The 21,690-nt window shown below is 41.1% G+C and overlaps 1 protein-coding gene across 1 annotated transcript in view; it reads left to right on the top strand.

Annotated features, from left to right (window-relative positions):
- The first annotated feature begins 1,883 nt into the window (after positions 1-1,883).
- The window catches only part of LOC132982228 (complexin-2), a 45,382-nt gene continuing 25,575 nt past the window's right edge, over positions 1,884-21,690 (top strand). Inside the window, exon 1 of the mRNA XM_061048591.1 lies at positions 1,884-2,038. The gene's annotated coding sequence lies outside the window, so the exon portion shown is untranslated. The remainder of the gene's footprint in view (positions 2,039-21,690) is intronic.

Genomic DNA, 21,690 nt, shown 5'->3' with positions numbered 1-21,690 from the left:
AGGCAAATAGGACAAACAGAGCCCCTAAGCATCAATACAAATATTGCAATGATTAGCTTCTCAGAAAAACATCTTTCTCCCGGAGGAAAGAGCTGACTGTCAGGAGTGCCGGAGTCTTTCGTGGATTAAAGGGATGTTGCTTTGGTTGTTTCAGCAGTTCCAGGAATTAATTTAAGTCCTTTGCAGCTTCAAGCAGATCCTGGATTTTTTTTTTTTTTAGAATTTAATTTAAAGTTGTAAACCCCTTTAAGGATACAGGAACAGACGATGGGAACATTTCTTAGGTCCTCGAAAATGAAATTCACGATGGAGAATTATATGAGAAACATTTGCGCCATCATAACTCATGGGAATCTAAATCTTTGTTCAGAATTACTTCACTAAGTCCATTTTCTCTACTGCCGATCACTTGTTGCTTTTCTGTGTGTTTCAATCCGGAGCAGTTAGAAGTTGATGTTGATCTGGTCGTGTCGATGGCGTGACATGGTGGTGAGCAGCAGGCAGCACCTGTCCTGTGTGTTTGCTTAGTGTCTGTATTTGTGTGCATGTGTGTGTGTGTGTGTGTGTGTGTGTGTTTACTCAGTGATAAATGAGGCTGGTAATGACACTTTAACAATGAGTGCATTAGTATAAGGCTTCACATCAGCAGCCTGCAGCACAAACAGGGAGTGAGACCAGCTGCTCAGACAGCTGATGACACCTGAACGCATCAGCATTCTGCTTTATCACAAGCTGAAGCCCCGCCCCTTCTCTTAGCAAACATCTGCTCCTCCAGCCTCAGTAACTTTCTCAAACTTTTTTTTAATAATTTTGTTTTTAAACTCTGAATTACATTCTTTTGATTTATTGTCCACATACTAAACCAAATACACGTCTAACTCTACAATGAGCATAATAATTCAACAACCACATTTCTAATGATGCTTCCATGGCGATTGCTCAGGAGATCGTACTGTTTATGGCCACCTGATCCACATTGGTTTATAAGTAGAAGAGACCTGGCCTTGTTTTAGTTTGGTGCATTGCTCAAAGGTCTCTGCAGTGCTCAGGAAGTGAACCGGCACGACTCCAGATACCAGACCACCAATTTCCAGATTTCGTCCACACCAGGACTTGATTCGGCGGACCTCCGGATCCCAACTCAAAGTCCCATACTCAGGTCGAAACATTGTGATTCAGTAAGCAGGTACATCTTTTTTTCAATCTGTTTGATTTAGCTTTTGGTAATCTGTATCTTCCTGCCTGAGGGCAGAAGCTCAAACTCACCAAACAGAGGATGAGGAGGACACTGTAATATGTCTCCAGCTTTAGCTGACGCTGTTTTACTAATGAGGGAAAGATCCTAAATTTAACCCAAATTATCCTACTATGATGTGCTGCAACCTATTTTTGTCTCCTATCGAGAGATTACCAAACCAGGTGATAAAAACCAAATGTGAGTACAGACTCCACCATGGAGTTATAAAAAAAGTGTCCTCCGTTTACTGCACACACCAAACCAGCTGTAGTAATCGATTAGAGTACTGAAAATGTTCATAGTAAGTACTCCAATGTGTGTTCAAAAAGGACCTGCAATTACAGTAAGTATAGCCTTTGATATAGACAACTGGCTGTTTAATTTAATAAGAATATATAATAATAATTTAAGTTAATTACATGTAGTTCTTCCTTTATAGTAGCAGAGTTGTCAAAGTTACCGGTAGCCTCAGAGTGGGGTGCTGTTTTCCAACGTTTTTCTGCAGAACAAAAAAAAAAAAAAAAGGAAACATAGAGACCTGTTGTGTGTCTGCTTGAGCTGGTGGAGAATCAGTCGCCATATGCTTCCGTGCTCTCTCTCCTGCCTTGGAGTAACGAAGTGGAGGCGGTGAGGTAACAGTGCGCAGGAGGGGGTGGTGGTGGAGACTCAGAGAGAGGAAGAGAGAGAGAGAGAGAGAGAGAGAGAGAGAGAGAGAGAGGATATAGGGCAGGCATCAAACGGGGGTTTGGCTGCAGACTGGTCGGCATCCTTTTTCACAACCTCGGTCGCTTCAGACATCAGGTCAGTAAAACCAAACGCCCCGTGCGTCAAAATATCTCAGCAGCCGGGTTGGGGAGGTTTGCTCGGGAGACTCGGTTGTTATCATGCCTTGTTGCTTTGTGTGTTTGGACAACGGGGTTTTATTTCGGGGGGTGTGAGAGATGATTTGAACCAGGAGGACGCGCGCAGGTTTTAGGCGTGAACTGTGAGTGTGTGTGTGTCTGAGTGTGTACAGATGGACACACACATCCGTCCAGGCGGCAGACGCGCTGCAGGTATCCGCCAGCTGCACCTGGCTGGATACTCTTCAGTGCAACACGCGGAAGCAGTTCCGTCAGAGAGATGCGCTTTTCTTTGAAAAGAAAAAATCACGGTTTGTGTTTCAGTTTTGGCACGAAACAAAAAAGGCGTGCTCCATCCCCTCCCGTCTCCTCTCCTCTCCTCTCCTCCTGCTCCGTGTTGTTTATCTTTTCATCCAGGTGAAGGCGTATCTGCTCGCCTCTTTCACCGCCATATCTCGCCCGTAGGTATGAGGAGGAGGAGGACGAGTAGGAGGGTTGAGGAGGCTGCAGCTGAGTGTTTTTTTTCCACTGAAATCACTGAAAAGGATGAGGTGGTGGTATTCCCGCGCTGCTACTGGGTGAGGAGGGCCAGGCCGCCGGCTCCGCTTCTCCTCCTCCTCCTCCTCCTCCTCCTCCTCTTCCTCCTCCGCTGCAGTAGCAACAGCATCTCGGCTGCTGATGGATGTTGGAGAGCTTGAATTATTTATAGCTGCCAGAGCATTGATTAGCTTTATGTAATGCACAGAGAGCTGTATGTGGGGCTGTCATAGTGGAGGGCTGTGTTGGTGTGTTTTTGTGCAGCAAGGAAATAGTGCTGCTGGTATTGAAAGGTGGAGTGTGTTTGTGCACAGAGAGTGTTTGGGAGGTTTGGGTTTGTGCATTAATGTTTGAATGGGTGTGAGAGCTCTCCGTAGCCAATCACATTCAGAGTGAGACTGAACCATTGTATTCCTAAAAAAACAGCTTTACTGCACATTTAAAGGAAAATCACAACAAAATGAGGTGCTTTTGTTAGGATAGGACTTTGTGTTTCGTCTTCCTTTGGAACACTGCTACACAAGTGTAATGTAACTTCATCTCTGGATATCTACTGTACTGCTGTTTCATTGTTGCAGAGATCTAAAACATGTAAAAAGTAGTGTGTGAGGTCTGACAGTCCCTTGGGGTTAAAAACCTGGACTCTTTTTTCTCTGGGCTTAAAATAGGAACTAAGACTTCTTTGCTCTCGCAGATTGTTGAAGTATGTAACAAAATAATGGTTGCAATCGTATCTCTGTTCTTAGATTTATTTTTGGGGCTTTTTATGCCTTTATTTTAGAGATATTACAGTGGAAAGAGGAGGGATGAGAGAGTTGGGAATGACATGCAGGAAAGGAGCCACTAGGCGGATTCCAGCCTGGCACGTCTGCTCTCGAGGACTTTAGCCTCTGTACATGGTGCGTGTACTACTGGTGCCCCCGCAATCTTATCATTAAAGGCAAATGTTTCAAACCCAGTAAGTACGTCCACTAAAAGCCCCTTTTTTTCTACCACTGACAGGCTCAGGGTTTTATTCAAACTTTCTAACAAATTTACACAAAAAAAGTTACCCCCAGAAAAACACCTTGCTTTTTTGAAAATGTAAAACTTCAAAGCCACCAAACTTACGTTGCTATAAAAACATAGATTTGCTGGTCTATCACTTTCTCGTCTTGATCTGTTTTTTGGTCAATTTGTTTTGTGTCGGATTCGAGCCAACCCTTTATTGCATGAAAGTCACAACATGAAAAGACCAACATATTAAAGCATTGGTTAGCTACTCATGTGTTACATTATTTTCATCAATGGAGTCTGGTGCCACTTCTTTTTTTTTCTTCATCCAAAAAGCCGTATTCGTCTTACAAAAAAACTCTGCTTCATCTCTTTCTGTAATGTTGCCTTCACACCTAAAATAAGAATCTGAGCCTACAGCGATGAAAACCATGCACTTTTAGTGAATTTACTCGGATCGCATTTTCCTGCTAAGATTACATTTTGTAGCATTTGCAGCGCTTTACGTGCCTATAAGTCATGCCTTATGACCCCAAAATATAAGAAGAGGGTTTATGTTTTAAAAATATGTGTGTTCCCTTATAAAGATTATTATTGATGATTGTATGAAATGAAAAAAAAAAACACACACCTGCGATTATTCCCTAAAGTAAAGGCAAGTTGTTTTATTTAACCAAAAGTCCAGAGAGAAAGTCATTCATGTCAAAGACAAGAGTCAAATCCTTATCTTTGAGAAGCTTGAACTGGAATTTATTTTTGCTTTTTTCCCCTCTGAAAATATTGTTAATTGATGATTGTAATAGTTGTTGTCTATTGAATAATCCGCTAATCTCGCAGCCTCTTGAATATGTGATTTCTTTCATCTCGAGCCACACTGCAGATTAAGCTTTTTGCAGACTTTCTTGGAGACTTTTTTTGCAGATTATATCTGAAATGCTGAGGCGGTCATGCACGACTCGGCAAATGGTGATAAAAGTAGATAAAATAGTCAACAATTGAGGTTTTAGGTTCTTATTTTATGTTGGATCTCTGCAAACGAACAAACAATCAGAGGGGCTTGAGCTGTCAGAATAGCAAGAACATGTCAGGTTTTCCTTTACTGATGGATTATCCTCCCTATCATAACGCTTCATCTTTCCAAACCAAGTAAACACACAATAGTCAGTAATCACAAATGACAGCGTCCCTATCTGGACAGCAAGCAGAGAAACAGGACAATAACAGTAACAACATGATGTAAATGAGAGCATTCAGGAAAGGGCTCTTTAGTGATCCTCCAGGCTGTGCGAGGAGAAAATCAGTGATCTGAAAACGTGCCACGGACACTGAAGTACATAGAGCTGCTCCCTGTGCTCACAGCTTAGAATGTGAAGGAAATGGGCTGAAAAACTGACCAGGATGCCGCCTATCCAGTCTCCTATATATCCTATATCCAAGAAGAAGTTTAAAAGAAAACATAATGGGCAGCTTTGCTATGAACTGTGTAATAGTTTTGCAAATCAAAGCTTTTTTGAGCCATTTTAAATTTTTAGAAACAGCTTTTTAAAACCTTAAAGCTAAACTCCGCACACTCTCTAACTTGCAAACAAACATTTATTGGCAAAGTTTTGGTACGAGACCTTTATCAGGCAAACGGTGTTCACGCTAAACAATCAAGGAGTGATAACGCGTTGCCAATAAATGTTTGTTTGCAAGTAAGACACAGTGTGCATGATTTACACCTTTACCTTTTTGTTGAACTCATTGAGCTCCTACGCACACGTCTTGTGAAATGGATGTGCAATTGTTTCTTCTTTTTCTATTTAGAATTTTTGGAACGCCTGTTTCTACCCATAACGACACAGCTTGTGTGCGTTTCCCATATTGCAAATGCACACAAGTGTTGTTATGTTGTTATGTTGCATGGTACACAATGGGCACACAGCTTTCCTTGTAGTTCCTATTAACAATAGCTTCTTGCTCATAATTACACAGCTTAAATGTCAACATGTTTATAAAATGTGGAGGTTATTCATAAAAAATGGCGCCTCAGTCATCTGGAAGAGGACCTGCTCTGCAGCGCTCAACCTTGTATGCTGTCTGCTGTAAAGCTTAAGTTTGGTACCTGTCAAGGTGCATAATTGTCCAGAATTATACACGTTATGTACAAAAAGGTTTGAGGCAGCTTTACATCAGCACCCATATCAATTTAGCCCCACGTTAGTGTTTCACACTGCAGGTAGCACTAGACACAGAACTGACAAAAACACCTGCTAAAAGGGGAGTTGATTAAAGCTGGTTATGGTGCGTGGTTTGAAAGAGTTCAATTTTGTTGTCAGTCGGCCATACTTCAATCTACTGAAAAGGAGTCCTCTGAATTGAAGCAGATCAACACCTTCATTCTCCGAGTGGACTTCAATAGAGTGAGTCAGAGAGCAGGAGCTGTATGTGAACAGTGAAAAGGAAGGACGTTGTGTTTAACGTAAGGCTCTTGGTTCTTTATGTGGGGTGTAATTTCTGTTGACCTTTTTTAACACGGCTGTTTGCATTAGACTGCGGTGCGGAGGATCCGGTTTCTTGTGACAACCCAACAAAGAGCCTTTACAACTCAACACACTGCAATATATAAAGCATCCAAAGCAGATGACAAGTATTATCTGCTGTCGCTGCATTGACTTCAGGCTCATTGTGTGAGGATGAGTTTCCCTTATCAGAACAGCATCTCTCCTCTGTTCTCTGTAGATAATGTGGCGGTACTCGACAGATGAACACAGCTCGAGCATCGTTGGCTGAATCGTTGGTTGGCCTTGTGCTCGCGAGCAGTGAGAGGTTTGAGTGACAGCTGAACTGAAAGAGTTGCCCGTCATGCTGGCATTCTGGCTGTGTCTGTCACCCTGCTGTTGCCCTCAACAGCCCCGTATAGATGCCAGTTATCCTGTGTGGATACGAGTTATCGCTGCACTGATACGCAGTTATCTCGGCCACATTCACAGTACGGCGTGAGCTCGGAGGAGAAGCCCCTCACTTAGCTGGTTTCAGATTTCGGTGAAAGCTACCTGAAATTCACATGACCTTTCGATAACGTGTGGCATTTAACAGACCTAGAAATGACTGATTTGAAAAAGAAAAAGGAAGAGTGCAATAGGCTTTAAGGCACCTGTCAATCAAGCAAAACAAAAACAGCTAAAATAGCCTTTAAGGCCAAGTTGGTGTTTTTATCATATGAGCTCATATGAGGGCTTTATATAAATCAATAATAAATAAAGCAGGCTCAAGGTCGTATTGAAATGTTTTATTGTTTAGCATTGTTTAAACTATAGATCTGCCGGGTTGAATTCAGAGAAACTGGAAGAATTGACACTCCTGTTCAAAGTTCTACATGTCATGTGTGACTCCAGCAGTGACATGTGCAAAAGTGCAGTAAGGCTAAGCTTTGCCATCTTTGATTTTCTTTACAGGTTCAGAAAGGCAGGTTTGATTTTTCATTACCAACATTGATGGCTTGTTTTAATATTTTTAATTTAGTTTAGTATGGACAATTGAGAGACCTCTGCTCAGAATACTGATACAGTATGTTCTTGCATACATGTGAGCTTATGTATCCTCACAACAAAACAGCCACTAAACCGGCACACAGCTTGTTCACAGGCGTTTGGGTGAAACCAGAAGAAGAAGAAAAAAAAGCTCCAAAACACTGCTAAATGTTTCTGACTGAACACATCCCTCATGCTCTGAAGTTGAACATCTGTAGCAGACATTGTGCTTTGTGTGTGTGTGTGTGTGTGTGTGTGAGGAGTTTATGTCGTCATGCTTTCACTCAGCTGGAGCCTCGGAAGACTTTAGAGGGAATTCATAAAAGATGCTTTATTTATAACTGGCTGTGCACTGAGATACCTTCAATAAAGCTGCCTGCAGTTCTTTATTTAGAGTGAATCGGACTGTTTTCATGCTGAGAGACTTCTCACCGCACTGTGTCTTAGACTTCATCTAAAAGGTTCAGTCTGGAAACAAAGAGATGTGTCTGTGTGTGAGGGCAGATTGACTGTTTTATTTATTCATCCACTCTCAGTCTGCACATTGGCGATATAAAACATTCAAAATCTCATCAATTATCTAGAAATTATGACACAACAACAGGATGAGGGGAGTCGCCATGGTGGTGCTAAGCTTCATCGGAGAATGAGTCTTTGAATGCGAGACAGGCTTCAGTTTGTTTTTATTACAATGTTTTGTTGATTAGTTTCCATTGATGAAGGTCACTCATGGTAACAAAGCTGTGAGTGTATTATATCACAGGAAGCTTCACTTCACAGCTATCAGGCAGATGTGACAAAACTCAACAGACAACAGAGAGCATTAAGATGTCAGCACTTGCAACACAGTATTTACCTTTCAGCCATAGACTGTAAGATGGACAGAGAACAGCTGCCTGCAAGTGAAGCCAAAATATTTAGAGCTCCCCCTGCTGACTGGCTGCAGTAAAGGTAAAGGACAGATAAAACCTGTCTCCTCCATGTTAACAGATGGGACATGGGTCAAACTTTTTTGTCAAACTTCCTTTCTGCCATGATAGTTATTATTTTCTGGATTTAATTCCAGGTGTTAATATTTCTGAGAAGATTTGTTGGTTATTTGATATGAAAAAGGCCAGATTTTGCAAAGTCATGATTGATGGCAATAGCAAAAGTAACAACTAACAATGCACTTATTGAACTTAACTTGAGTGTCTGCTCCAGACCAACACGATAATCTGTTCAGCTGCGGTGAAGCCACGTGAGGGATCTTTGACATTCATCAGTAACCTTAATGTCTGCTTCGGTTAGCAGACGAGCCGTGGCATTAATTCTGCAGTTCCGCCAGACATTTACCTTCTGTGCATGGGTCAACTTGCAAATTACGTCACCTGAGCAAAATGTCAGCGCCTTTTGCAGGGGTATTTGGCCTCACTTTTGTACAATGGAAGGAGGAGGCACACTGTCCATATTTATACATAGTTAATCATTTAAGCCCAGAGTTTTTGAACAAGTGTCACCTTGGTTTATCCTAACAGTGTTTTCATCTTTGGTACAAATTGTCTTTGAATAGTTTTTGGTTTCTCCAAACGGCTTGTTGTTTAAGCAGACAACTGTGCACGTCCATTCTTGGCCCCCTTATGCAGTTGTTTACAGTGGAAGAGCTTCCTTGCGACTTTTCCTATGATTTAGTTGATTCATTTTGTTGTAAATATCTGTGCCTAACCATACTCGATATAATCCTAATGTCCCAAAAAGTTTACAGAAACAACATTTAAAATCTGGTTTCTTAGATTCTTCCTAGATTCTCATTGTGATGTCAGAAGACCTTTTGGGTTTGGGTTTCCAGTAGATTTAAAAACAACTGTTAAAACTAAATTCTGCCCCGTTGGTTGGGCCTGCTTTTCTGGTATCCTCCTGTCCGTCGGTCTGTGTACCTGTCTGTCTCCTTCTACCTGTCCCTTCTCTCTGTGCGGCTGATAAAGCGTCTCACTGATCAGCTGTGACTTGATGACTCATCCTGAAAACTGTCTGAGTCACCGGCGCCTCTCCGGCTCGTTACCTGTCTCATACCTGCGATAGATTTCACTTTTCTTTTCCATTAGATGAGTCACTGTAAAATATTTAGACATTTATTGCTTCTTTTAATGACCACTCAGACGTTTTATGGGCTTTTGTGAGCCTGAGGTCAGAATAACAGGACATCACCCTGGCCTCTTAATTTCTTCCTAAAACGGTCCTTTCTTTTTTGCAAATGTTCTTTTATTTCATATGAAAACCGAAAATGTAGTGCCTCTATATCAATGCAGAACAGGTATATTCATCTTTTTAAAATCTGAAAATCTGGTAGTTTTCTAAGTAACTGAAATTAAAGTGGCATCAAAAAGAAAATCAAGTGGAATGTAAAAACAACTTAGTAGACCAGAGACATCCCAACCACCTCTTCTATATATGCTTCTAAATTCCAAGAAAAAGTAAAGTTTAATGACCAATATGTAACTCTGACCAAATTCAAAACATTGGAGAGAGTTGATGTGCAGGCAGGTTTTATGTCACGGACACTGAAGCTTCAGTGTTTAGCCAGCTCTGCATCAGTCTTGAAACCTTTCTTCGTTCCAACTTCTATCTATTTTTCAAAAGCATCTCCAATATTTATCCTATGTCACCACATTTCTGCTCATGGAGCTTATTAGAAATATGCAGAGGCTTTTTAGGTCGGGTAGAATCAGTTCTATCTGAACCAGTTTGCTTGCCCGCTCCAAAACAGCCGTGTGGGGGTGCCTTTAAACCGCTTATCTCCTCTGGTCAAAACAAAAACAATCCATTCTGCACTGTAATTTAAACTCAAGATGAGGACAAACTAGCTGCTGCATTGTTGTCAGAGAAGCCAGCACTTCAACATAGCATGCTTCCTAAATGTCTGATAATATACTAAGTTCATTTTCTGATTTAATTCAGTAGATATCTTATTGGACCTTCAAGAGTTTCCAGGCCTCCTCGGATAGACCTCTGCGCTTTAACCTCAGTTTCACTGAGCGCCACATGTCACCCCTCAGAAAACACATGGATTAATTGTTCAATCAGCCATGTAATGAACGCCACTGTCCCGAATCCCCTGCTAATTAACTGCACAGCAGGTTCCCACACTGCTAAGTTAAATAACTTGTGGCTGGCCCACACAGTGTCCGCCTTGAAGCAGAGCCAATTCACTTAATTCCTTTAAATACCTTTTGTATATTCAGAAGAAAATCTCACAGTCCCTGCTGAAACGGTAAGCTGACTTTTTCCATTCGGAGTTTTGACGCTGTGGTTTTCTTAATGTCGTTCTGTGTTAGGACATTACGCTGGTCTGGCGAGCTGCCACTGCACCGAGGCCTCCGAAGTCCTGTTTAACACCCGGCTGTCACTGCGTTTATCATGGAGCTTCTCACGCTGTCAGGCAGTGACAGCAAATGGGGCAAATCTCAGCCCTGTTACTCTGTTCAGTGCAATGTTGGCAGCATGACAGCAGTGTCTCATTTCACTGAACGAGGCCTCAAACAGAAACAGGTCATGAACTACAATCTGTACGAGATAGAGGTTATATGTGGACCTGACAATGGACAAGTTACAAACGGAGAATAAAACCCAGACCTTTCTGAATCCTCTGCACTGCTGCTCTTTATATATCAGTGAATCTTTAAGAGAGTGATACAAAAAGTTTGAAGTCGAGATGTGTTAGCAGTCCTTCAAATGTCCACTTGAAGCTGGCTGTAAAAGTGGAGGAATCCCCATTAGTTCCCTTTTCAAAGGCTAATTTTTAGAAATAAAAATGTTTAAAGCCTGGTTCAGAAAAAAACCTTGGTCTCCGTGGCTCATTTATGTATTCATAAAAAAATGTACTGGGTGATTTCTTTTTTTTTACGAATCTTCTTTGTTTTAAAGGCTAAGAGTAATGCAGACATTTGCATAATTATGGGCTCAGCTGACTTGGCTAACAAGTGGGCGTGTTGTAGCTGTTTGCAAGGAGGCCTAAGGCCCGCCTCTGCTTCAGCTCTTTGTCTGTTTAAGTTAGTTTGAGACAACATTTCCAATGTGGTGCCATCGTTTGGCTTCAAAACTCCGATTCAGAAACTGATGGGTGATGTAAATGAGACTACGTTCATGTTTCATACAGTCTGTGGCATTATCCGGTTTGTGTTTGTTGTAAGTTTGTAGTCCAAGTAGTGTTGTCCAATCCTGTATCAGCAGGCTTTGGTGCACAAATGCAAGACAAACAGTCTGATGATGATGAAGTAAGCCGGAGTAAAGCCTTTAAGTGCCTCATTATTTACAGTTAGACTCACCAAAAACGTTTCAACGGCTGCTCCTCTGGATGTAATGAACCAAGAAAATGATCCTGTATACTTTGTAATTTTGCTCCACATCTGATGAGAACACACAGTTGCTTCTCAAGTTGTTGATTGGTCTATAAACAGTGTAGATCGTGGTCTTTCCTGGAAGTTGTTTATTGCTAACCACCAGTTACATCACAATTATGGAGAAGTTGACCTTCAGTCCCAGAGGCATATCATATTCAGACGATAACTGATCGGTTCTGAGATTTGTCTACTACTTACTTTTAGGTATGAGAATTGGTTCCCCATTATGGGGTGCTAATTTTTCAATGATTTCTAAGAGGGTAGGAACAATATTTGGAGAGCTTACGGGACTCACATGACTTATTCAAGTAAAACTTAGGGCTAAAGAAAGTCTTATTTTGGCCTTATTAAAGTCTTATGTAAATACACCGTCCATGTTTTATCCATTCAACAATTTGGTTTCCCTTTGCCCCTGTTTAATGAACATAACAGCCTTGTGTTGCCAATGAAGTGACTTCAGAATGCAAAAAGCTCCATGATTGGCTAATACATTCACTATAAATAATCTTACTGTATGTTGAGCTGCTCTGCAGCTCTGGCAGTATTTTTAACCTCTCTGCAGACCTCCTTGTCTGCGTGGGGCATGTGAGCGACCCACTGTGAGCTCCAGAGCTCTGCGATTAATGCTTATCATCCATTGTTCCTCCTGTCACATCCACTTTGTTGAGGAGGTAGGAGCTATATTGAGCGTAACTTGATTATATACTCCCCCCACCCACAGAAACCCAATGCCCCTCAACCCCAATGCCCTGATGCTAAAACACAAACACACTTTTTTATTATTCCAGGCCAAAGTGGACGACTTTATTCAGTTTAAGATTATTATCTTATCTTGCATGGCTTGCATTAACTAAATAAGATTCTGCCTGTATCAAAGGATCAAAGCAACAATTAAAGAGCAAAGGTCTGAAAAAACAATGTGCTAAAAAGAAATTGAAAATAAAAAATGTGTCAAGCCAAAACAGCAAAAGACTAAATGTCAATTGTGCTGGCTTTCTGGTTGGAAAAAAAATAGCTATTTATGAACATCACAGTGTCTCAGAACTTGTCATATAGCCTTTTGATTGATGCATTAACATAAATGAATGGGAAACTAATTCTACAGCATTGCTATCAGCTTAAACAGGCTGTAAACCGATAGTGTTGTTTTTCTGGATAGTAATATATTATTCTTTTCTACTTGCACTGTGCTGCTCAGTGAGATCCTTAGCTGTTTGGTTGTCTTGCACAAAGACAAAAACAACTCAAATCTTGAATCTTAACTGCAAGGACATGTAAAGTAACTAAATTACTGAATATGTGCAATCATTTTAAGAATGTGTACAGTATCACAACATCGTATAACACCACCTGTGAAGGGACAGTACACTGCGAAGGTTTAGCAGGTAAAACATTTAACAGTGTGTTAGTTTAACATCCAACACTGAGCACTATACACAAAGTATTTCATTGTTGGTTTTAGTTTTTTTGTGGCTTGTTGACAATGTTGAAAAAAAGATATCACCTAAAGATGGTGTCTAATGTAAATTTAGAGGGATCATCAAAGTAGTTACAATTTATTGGAGGTGCGAGGAAAAATCAATACAGCATAGTATCACAATATTTTGCGTGCTGATATTATATTGCTTCATGGCCTCTGGTGATTCCCGACCCTTTATCCTGTAGGGTACAGGACTGTATTCAGCAACTGATTAGAGCTGATATTTATTTCACTCAATTCTACAAATATCTAAATCGTCGTGGCAAAAGAGGCATGGATTCACAAAAATAAGTAGGACCCATTATTTCTGCACATGTTTGTAACAAGTTTTTTTTCAACCCTTCCCGTAGTTGTACCAAAATTGGTCCAACCAACATTGCTGCGTTCAGAGCCAAGCTCCAGCCATGACTATAAAGCAGCATAAGGAAGAATACGTTGACAGAGGACATGAATACAGGTTACTAGAGTGCAGCACAGCTCTCAAAACCTTTGTTTTTTCTGCTTTGAGGTTTTGTTATCAGTTTTTTTTTTTTTAAACCATGCAGCTCTCCATCACCTTGTAACATTCATCACTGTACTCGAGCAGTTGGCAGGCGTAGCAAACCGCCCGCCCACACAACACCACCACCCACCATCCCAGCATGCTCCTGGCTACTTAGCACAGCCCTCTTCACCCTGATGGAGAGAAGGAGAGGCACAGAGAGCGCTTATTGACGGGGAAAATAACTGAACGAAAAATACAAATGCAGTATATACACATAATGAATTTACATCAAAGTGACTTTTACTACACTCTGTCCCCAATTGTGTTTTTCCTGAATGTATAGTCCGATCGAAGGATTCCTTTAAATATTTTAAATCACAAATGAGGTAATTTCTTGTTGGGTAAAAGCGATTCTGCGTCTGTTTGTTAAGTGTTTCTGTAAGGACGGGCACTCAAAAGCATAAAAGAATTACACATCATCACAAGCTGATGGAGGACGCGAAAGCTGACACAGGCAAACAAAAAATAAAAGTGGAGGAAAACTGAAGACCAATAAACATTGGTAGAAATGACCCAGGTCCAGGATGCTTTGTAAAATATAAAAGGCCTTTAATTCACAGGGCTGGAAACATTTCAAATACACTGACGCAAATCAGTGTGCGCCTTCTATACTGGTGTATAGTGTCACACTGAGATAAAGAGAATTATTGCTACAGTCACCTCATGTGTGCACAGGTGAAGGCATGCATCATTTTTTAAAATCTTTTTCACATGTTTTGATTTACCTTCAGCAATGCCACCTTTTACCCTTGTTCTTTGTTTTCCAAGCTGCTGAAGAGGTTTTATGAGAAACCATCAGAGGAGAGAGAAGAGTCACTTTAAACACGCAGACCAAATGTAATCCTTCATAAAAGGAAGAATCCAAACCTGACTAAGAATACAAGAATTGGCAGATTTATTTAATTGATTGATTCATAGAATGAATTAAGTAAAGGCTTTATTATGAATTAATCGCTATGAATGGCTAATATTGATAATATGAGAAAGATTGCATTACAGCTATATTTACTGCATCTAGTTGTTTATATCTAGCTTTCACACATTGCACTTTATTCAGAGTGAATTTACAACTTTCTTGAATCCCCCCCCCCCCCCCACACACACACACACACACACTCACACACACACACACACACACCCACACACATACACAGACACGCTGCACCTTGGTTCTCTGCTGAAGCCTGCTTGCCTCGCCCCACTTTTACTTTGTCTCTCTTCCTCGTTATCAATGTTCAGTTAGTCTCAAAAGTATCATTTTTTTTCCTACCTGAATCAGTTTTAACAGCGCATGAGTCGAGCATGAAGGAAGCTTCTTGTCAGTGACGTAACGTGCTATAAAAACAACGACAGGAGTAGATCTCACAACACTAGATGTATTCAGAGGTAGGACCTGAGCACGGGTCTTTATGTGTGTGTGTTTCTCTCCAGAGGCACACTGGCACAGGAGGATATATTTAGGACAGACTGTCTCAATAATCAATCCTGGATGGTGTTGCTCTCTTGGATGGATAAAATAATAAAAATCAAAAGGTTGTGAAATCTTTGGCAAAATGTAAGCATTGTTTTGGCAACCCTACTTATGAGCATCAATGTAAATATGCCAGAATTAGCACGAGCGCTAAATTCTACCTGCAGTCTGAAGGCAGGTACTTAAAAAAACACAAAACGAATTTGACAATCACCAGACACCGCACAGCACACACTAAAGCTCACCGCTTTATAAACTAGCTGCTAAACTAGCCCCCTTAGTGATGTCATTCAAATCCGTTAACAAGAATGACTTGTGAAATAATCCCACAATCCCGCGCTGATGGAATCCAACATGTCCGCCCTGACTCTGTGAAGGCCCTCTGACCCCGAACCTGAACTCCTCAGAGGAGCAGACGGCTGACCTGAAGACAAACCACTCAGCTCGGCATGCATTATGAAGTGGTTGTCTCTCTAAAGTGTTCTGTCGTCCACAAACAGAAGAAGAAGAAGAACAAACATTGGGCGACACAGCTTGTCATTACTAATTCAGTGTGTTCTCCTGCTCCTCCTCGAGTTAGCCGACACATTTACTCAACATGATACAATTTATGTGAGCTCAGACTTTTCGCATTTCTTGCATCATTTACCACAAAGGTTATGTAATTCATGACTTTCATTGCATTTTAGCATGATGAAAACTTAAAAAAGAACCCAAGTAGTCCAAACTTAGTCCCCACTGCAGACACGGGGGGACGTGATCGAGCTCCTGCACAGAAAAATCAAAAAAGGAGAGCAGAGATAATTCTACAGTTTGAGCACAAGCAAAGCAAATCCAAGCGCGACAATCTGAATGAGACGTGCTCCTATCTGAAAGACCATGATCTAGACCAGGGTCATAATGTCCAACTTCTGACATGATTCAGTATCAGATGTTTTGAAGAAGCCTGGAAATTATATCAGTTCAAGCAGTCAATAGTCCAGTTATAATTCAATTCAGTCTCCTAAAGTACTGTAATAATGCAACAAGACTGCTCTTTTCTCGATTGAAGAATGATAAGTGATGCACTTCAAAACAAAATACACAAGAAAGACGTTTTGATGAAAGGCTTCTTTATTTTTTACGACTGTGATGTCAATGTAACGCGCTGTGATTCATCCAGAGACCTTAATGTATTTGCTATTTTATGTTGTTCCCAATTCATTATTCGAGACGTACAGATGGCCTAGCAGTTAGCTCGCACACCATTTATGGAGGCATTAGTCATCTGGAACATAAGTCACACCAGTATATAAAACGCAGTCTGTTTTATGAGTCTCCCAGAGAGAAGAAAAAAAGGTACAAAGTGTCTCCCTGCATGACAATTTCCATTGTGTGTAAAGTCCACAACGTGCAAGCTTCAGTGCAGCTGTGTTGCTCTTCCAGTACCATCTGTTTATGCCTTTTGGAGTTTGCAATCCTGCCATCTAACGGTTCGGTATAGTTGAGCTCTCAGCCTAAGGTGACAGTTGTGATATCAGACCCACAGCCCACAACCATTTTGGCAAGAGTTGGCTTCACATCTCTGCTCGCCACTCTTAAATTGAGGAGTCTCTTTGCGGATGTGGATCAAAGCAGCACTCCACGAGGTTTATTTTACTCGACAGTATACCACTCTTCTCTCCAATTCACTTAGCAGACGCTCTTATCCAAAGAGACATACATCAGAGAGTAAGTGCAACACAAGCAAGGATCTTTAAATTCAGTGTTGTGACCTAATGAAGAAGAAAAGCTGGTAAGAAGTTACGCCGCCAGCCTGGTCCACATTGCAAAGCAAAAAGCTGCTGCTCGCAATGCACAATTAACGGGGGCACATTTCCAATTACGTCAGGTCATTTGCACTGGGCGATAGTGGCGGCTTCAAGTTCTGTCTAGACTGTGCATGTCTCAGCATTTTACAATGGTATATTGGTCACACCGGTACGACAGTCCACTTTTAAGATGGGAAATAATGTATCAAAATGCTCTGAATGTACAGTACATTTGTGGGGAAAATCATACAGCATTACATGAGAGTATTGATAGTGATAGTGAACTTTGACAGCATCCCTTTGACTGTTAACTGTTTATTAATCTATGAGACGTGGCAGGAGTTGCAAAGAAGTTATTTGCGAGGTTGAAATTCACAGCGCTGCTTCTCCTCCTGGACTGTGGAATAGCTTGGTAACCCTGCCGTTGTCTCTCACATGGCGCTCTCCCCTCTGCCTGTATATTTCATTGTTCCCTCCTCTTTAGATCTACAGCTTGAGGACGGTTGCAACCAACATGTGGTGAGCTTGACAGGCCCCATTTTCTGCAGAAACACATGTTGTTTAGATCAGAGCTCAGAGTACATTCACTTCTGAAAAAATACAACTCAGATAGTTGGGCACCGAGGCACCATTGGTGGTCCTTTATCCTCTGTCACTTCTGTCTTTTGACCTCTCTGTCAAACCTGTCTCTGTTTTTTGTCTCATCTCCATTCATCCCCTTACGTCCTCAAACTATGGCCTCTTCACTCCTTCCTTCAGCGATCATTTCCTCGTCCTCCCTCTGTCATTGTCTCCTTCTGTTTCATTCACCTTCCACTCTTTTTATGAACAACTCCTCTTTTACCCTGCCTTCACTTATATATCGTTTTTTTCCCCCTTTGCCAAATCCTGCGTTTCTTTTCACTTCCTCCTTCTACCTCTGCTTATTTAATGTAGTTCTCGATGTTTTTGCCCTTCATTTTTTTCTACCCACTCATCTTCTCCCCCGTTATTCCTTCCATCCTTTCTTCCCCCTTCCTATGCCCTCATTCCTCTTCGTTATCCTCCCTCCCTTCTCTTCTCTTACTTTCACCCTTTCTCTTCCTTCAGCCACCCAACCACAAGACAAATGGACGAATGCCTCGTTGGTGATATATAGCCAGTTCCTTCCCCCTCCGTCCTTTACAGCCTTAGGGGAGGGGGGGGGGGGGGAGAGGGGGAGGGAAAGGGGTAATGTAGCTATATATGAGGCTAGAAGAGTAGCCAGAGTCAATGGAGTATGGTTTTGTGGCCTCATTGGCTTCTTTTCCATGCATTAGTGTTGTGATTTACAGTGACAACATGCTCTGCAGTTCAGATACTTTAGCCTTGTTGTTTCTGCATGTAGAATGAACTGTGCAAAATGATTTCTGAAGCTTTTCATTATTACAATACATATTAGTTTATTCTTTTGTAAACAACAGCAATGGATAGTCAACACTCTTTGTGGATTCCACTATTTCTTTTTCTCCAATTTGCACAGGTTTAGTGGCTGCAAAAGCAGTGCTATCCTGTTGTGGATCTGTTCCAGTGTGTATGAATGCGATTATTAATTGGCAGAAGAGTGGTTGATGGATGAAAGTCCAGGCTAAACAACTGGTCAACATCACAAATACAATACAAGCACATGAGGATGGATGAGCGAAATGATAGAATGAGTGAAGAATTAATGAAATGTGCATTTAGCTGAAGGGCAACTTAATAAACGCAAAGAAGCAGCAGGTTGATGGATGAGTAAGATAAAGGTAAATTGATAGATGAAGGATGATGAAACGGGCCAGTTTATGGATAAACAAAATTAGTGGGGAAAGTAGATGGATGAAGTGGATTGAGGGACAAATTGGAGAAGGAGTAGATAATGGATGGAGGGAGGGAGGGGATGATAAAGTGGGTAACAGAAGTGCTGCTTAACAAAAGAAAAAGACGAAAAGTGGATGATGGATGAAATGATGAAGTGGACTAGTAGCAGACATGACAAGTGCACAAGAGCGGAGTGATGTTGTCAGAGAAATTAGCAGGAGATGGAAGGATGATGGATGGATGGATGGATGATGGATGGATGGATGGATGGATGATGGATGGATGATGGATGGATGGATGATGGATGGATGGATGGGGCGGTAAATGAAGTGTGCAGAAAAGGGCAACAGTGGTACAATGGATAAAATAGGCACACATGAGTGGATTGGATGGATGTGGAGATAATGGATGGATGGATGGGTGGAGGGATGAATGGATGACATTTTGGATCGATGCAAAAAGTTAAATATCAGCAGATAATTAAATGTCATTTAATGAGCGTCATCCCTCTGTGTCTGTGTCCGAGAAATCTTTTATGCTCGTGGTTATTTGTCTCCAGGCTGAACGAGTTCCTCCTGAAAATGTCACCGACTGTTTGAGTTCAGTTAGTCAGCAGTCGCCTTTTCTCTGGTTGTTTTTCTTCTCTGATGACTCTTTGTTTGTCTTTTACATTGGTCATGCAAATTGTTTGCCTTGATGTGCGTTACAAGGAGGTTCATTCATCTTTTTGGAGCCAGCCTGTTTTTTTACTTCACATTTATAACTAACTAACCGACAGGGACACAGAGCATAGGGGTGCTATTATTATTGAGACATGGGATATGTAGAGGTACACCAGTATGTATGATAGCTTTTTTATTTCCATTTACCAAAGTCGTCTGTTTATAATAGGCTACTTCAAAGTGTGCGCAAAAATGAAAATGTCTGTCCTGCAGTCGTATCAAAAATCTGATCATCCTGTCAGACAGAGCAGCATAGGTGTTACCCTATTGTGGAGTTTTAGTCGATTATTCGAGTTATAACTTCAGAACAACTTCTGACAGTGTTGAGCCACTGAACAAATTCACAAATTTGGTTTTCAGAACTGCGATGAAAGTATTCATACGGAGATATTTATACAAAGACAGGCATGAAATATGTGGTAACAAATATGTAAAATTATACATTTAAACACCTGTAGCTGGAATGGAATTATCATTTTGCCTGACTGTGAGACGCGCAGTCGACTGAGGCTCTGGCCGACGAATCGTCTACTCGTCTATATGGAGTCACTGCTCATCAGCAGTTCAACTATTGCACCAAATAGTGAATGCAAGCATATGATATTTGACTTCATTGCACAAATTAGAAGTGCAATTAAAAGTGAAAGTAGTATAGCACCTGGTTTCAAAAAGCATAATGGATCAGTGATATTGAAAAGGAATACTGCATGTTAAGTAAAGTATACTGCGATGCTCGACTGATTAAAGGACAACTGTACACATATCAAGAGGCTGTGTTGTTCTTCAGTTCACCTCAGATCGACTCTGAGTGGTTTGTTTAATGGTTGACAGCCTAAACGGCGGCTGAGCGGCGGGGCTCGGCTCGGCGCCGTATCGATTTCGTTGTTTGTCATGTGAACAGATGGCTGAGCATGGCTCCGTGCTGTGGCAGATAATTGCTCCATTAATTACATAATATTCAACACACTGCTTCAGTGAGTCTCTGCTGCATAACCATAAAAAAAAAACCTGCCTCTGTACATTCTGCCTCACTTTATATTTTTCATTATGTGAGATAAACACGCTCAAATCAGTCAATCATGTCAAATGCATTTTGATCTTTATTCCTTAAATTCAATATTTTTGTAAAACAAGCGCACAAAAGATCAGATTGTTAACCTGATTCCAACAACTTTTTATTCAAATATTAAGGGGTCAGGGTTCGGTGGTTTGCTCAGTGTCTGGCCGTAGGTGTATGAGCAGCAATGGGATGGCTTAACCAACCTGATGATGTCATTGTGATGTCACCAGAGTCGCTTGGAGACTTAAACGTTTGAACAGAGTCTATTTACAAACTAAAGGTGCTCAGTTTGAAAAATGAAGTGTCTTCCATTGTTTTTGAATGCATTGAAAACACAGATAGATGGAGAAATCAAGAACACCAGTTGTGGGGTGAGCAGGTTATTTAGCAAGAAATGTAGCTCCAACTCATCAGATAGGATTTCTAATTTAGGGCTGGTTATGTCTCTAAAGGCAGCGAACGTGAGGAAAAAAGAGCGAGGTATAGGAGAGAGAGTGTGACAGAGACACACTGAGAGACGGAGGAAAAAGATGTTGGCAGAGTGAAACAGTTAAGCCGAGGAAGAGAGACAGAAACAGATGGAGCGAGGAGTAAGACAGAGAGCGTGAATAAACAGGAGCACTGTCTTCATTCATGTTTTTTTCTCCCTCTTATCTTTGTGTCAGTATCTGTGTAAAAAAAAAAAAAAAACCTGCAGGAGGTCTGTGTGATGGTAAAATACTGAAATGAAAACGCTTCCATGCCTTCACAGAAACAGGCCAAACATCCAGTTTAAACCCACAAAATCGGTACGTTAAGGTTCCTATTGCATCATACTTAAATATAGATGAGATATTTCTGCATACACCTGAAGAAGTAAAAGTATTGAACACAATGAAATAACATTGATGGCATAGAGTGAACCATAACCAGTCACATTCCAGTACAGGCAGATATCTTGCTGAGTTGCCATATTTATAAGTTTAAAAGCTGAAATCCTAAATGAAGCCGAAATGGGACAACATCCCATTTTCAAAATGAAAGAAACCGATGTCTTCGGTTCCCCAAGTCTTACAGAGTGTTGTTAAAATTAGAGGCGATGCAGCAGAACGTTAAACGTGACCCTGTCCCAACTTTTTCCAAACGTGTCGTAGGCATAAAATAAAAAAATGTCCAATCAACATTTTCTGATTCAGCATTTAGATATGTCGTCTTTGTGCTATTTTCAATTCAATTTTGGGGGTTCAATGTTATGAAAATCATCACATTCTGTTTTTATTTACATTTTACACCAATGTCCCGACTTTTTGTAGGAAATGGGGTCGA

This window comes from Labrus mixtus, chromosome 10 (genome assembly GCF_963584025.1).
Source record: "Labrus mixtus chromosome 10, fLabMix1.1, whole genome shotgun sequence".
Taxonomy (NCBI): Eukaryota; Metazoa; Chordata; class Actinopteri; order Labriformes; family Labridae; genus Labrus; species Labrus mixtus.
Note: the sequence above shows the minus strand (reverse complement) of the source record. Positions and strands in the feature narration are given on the sequence as shown.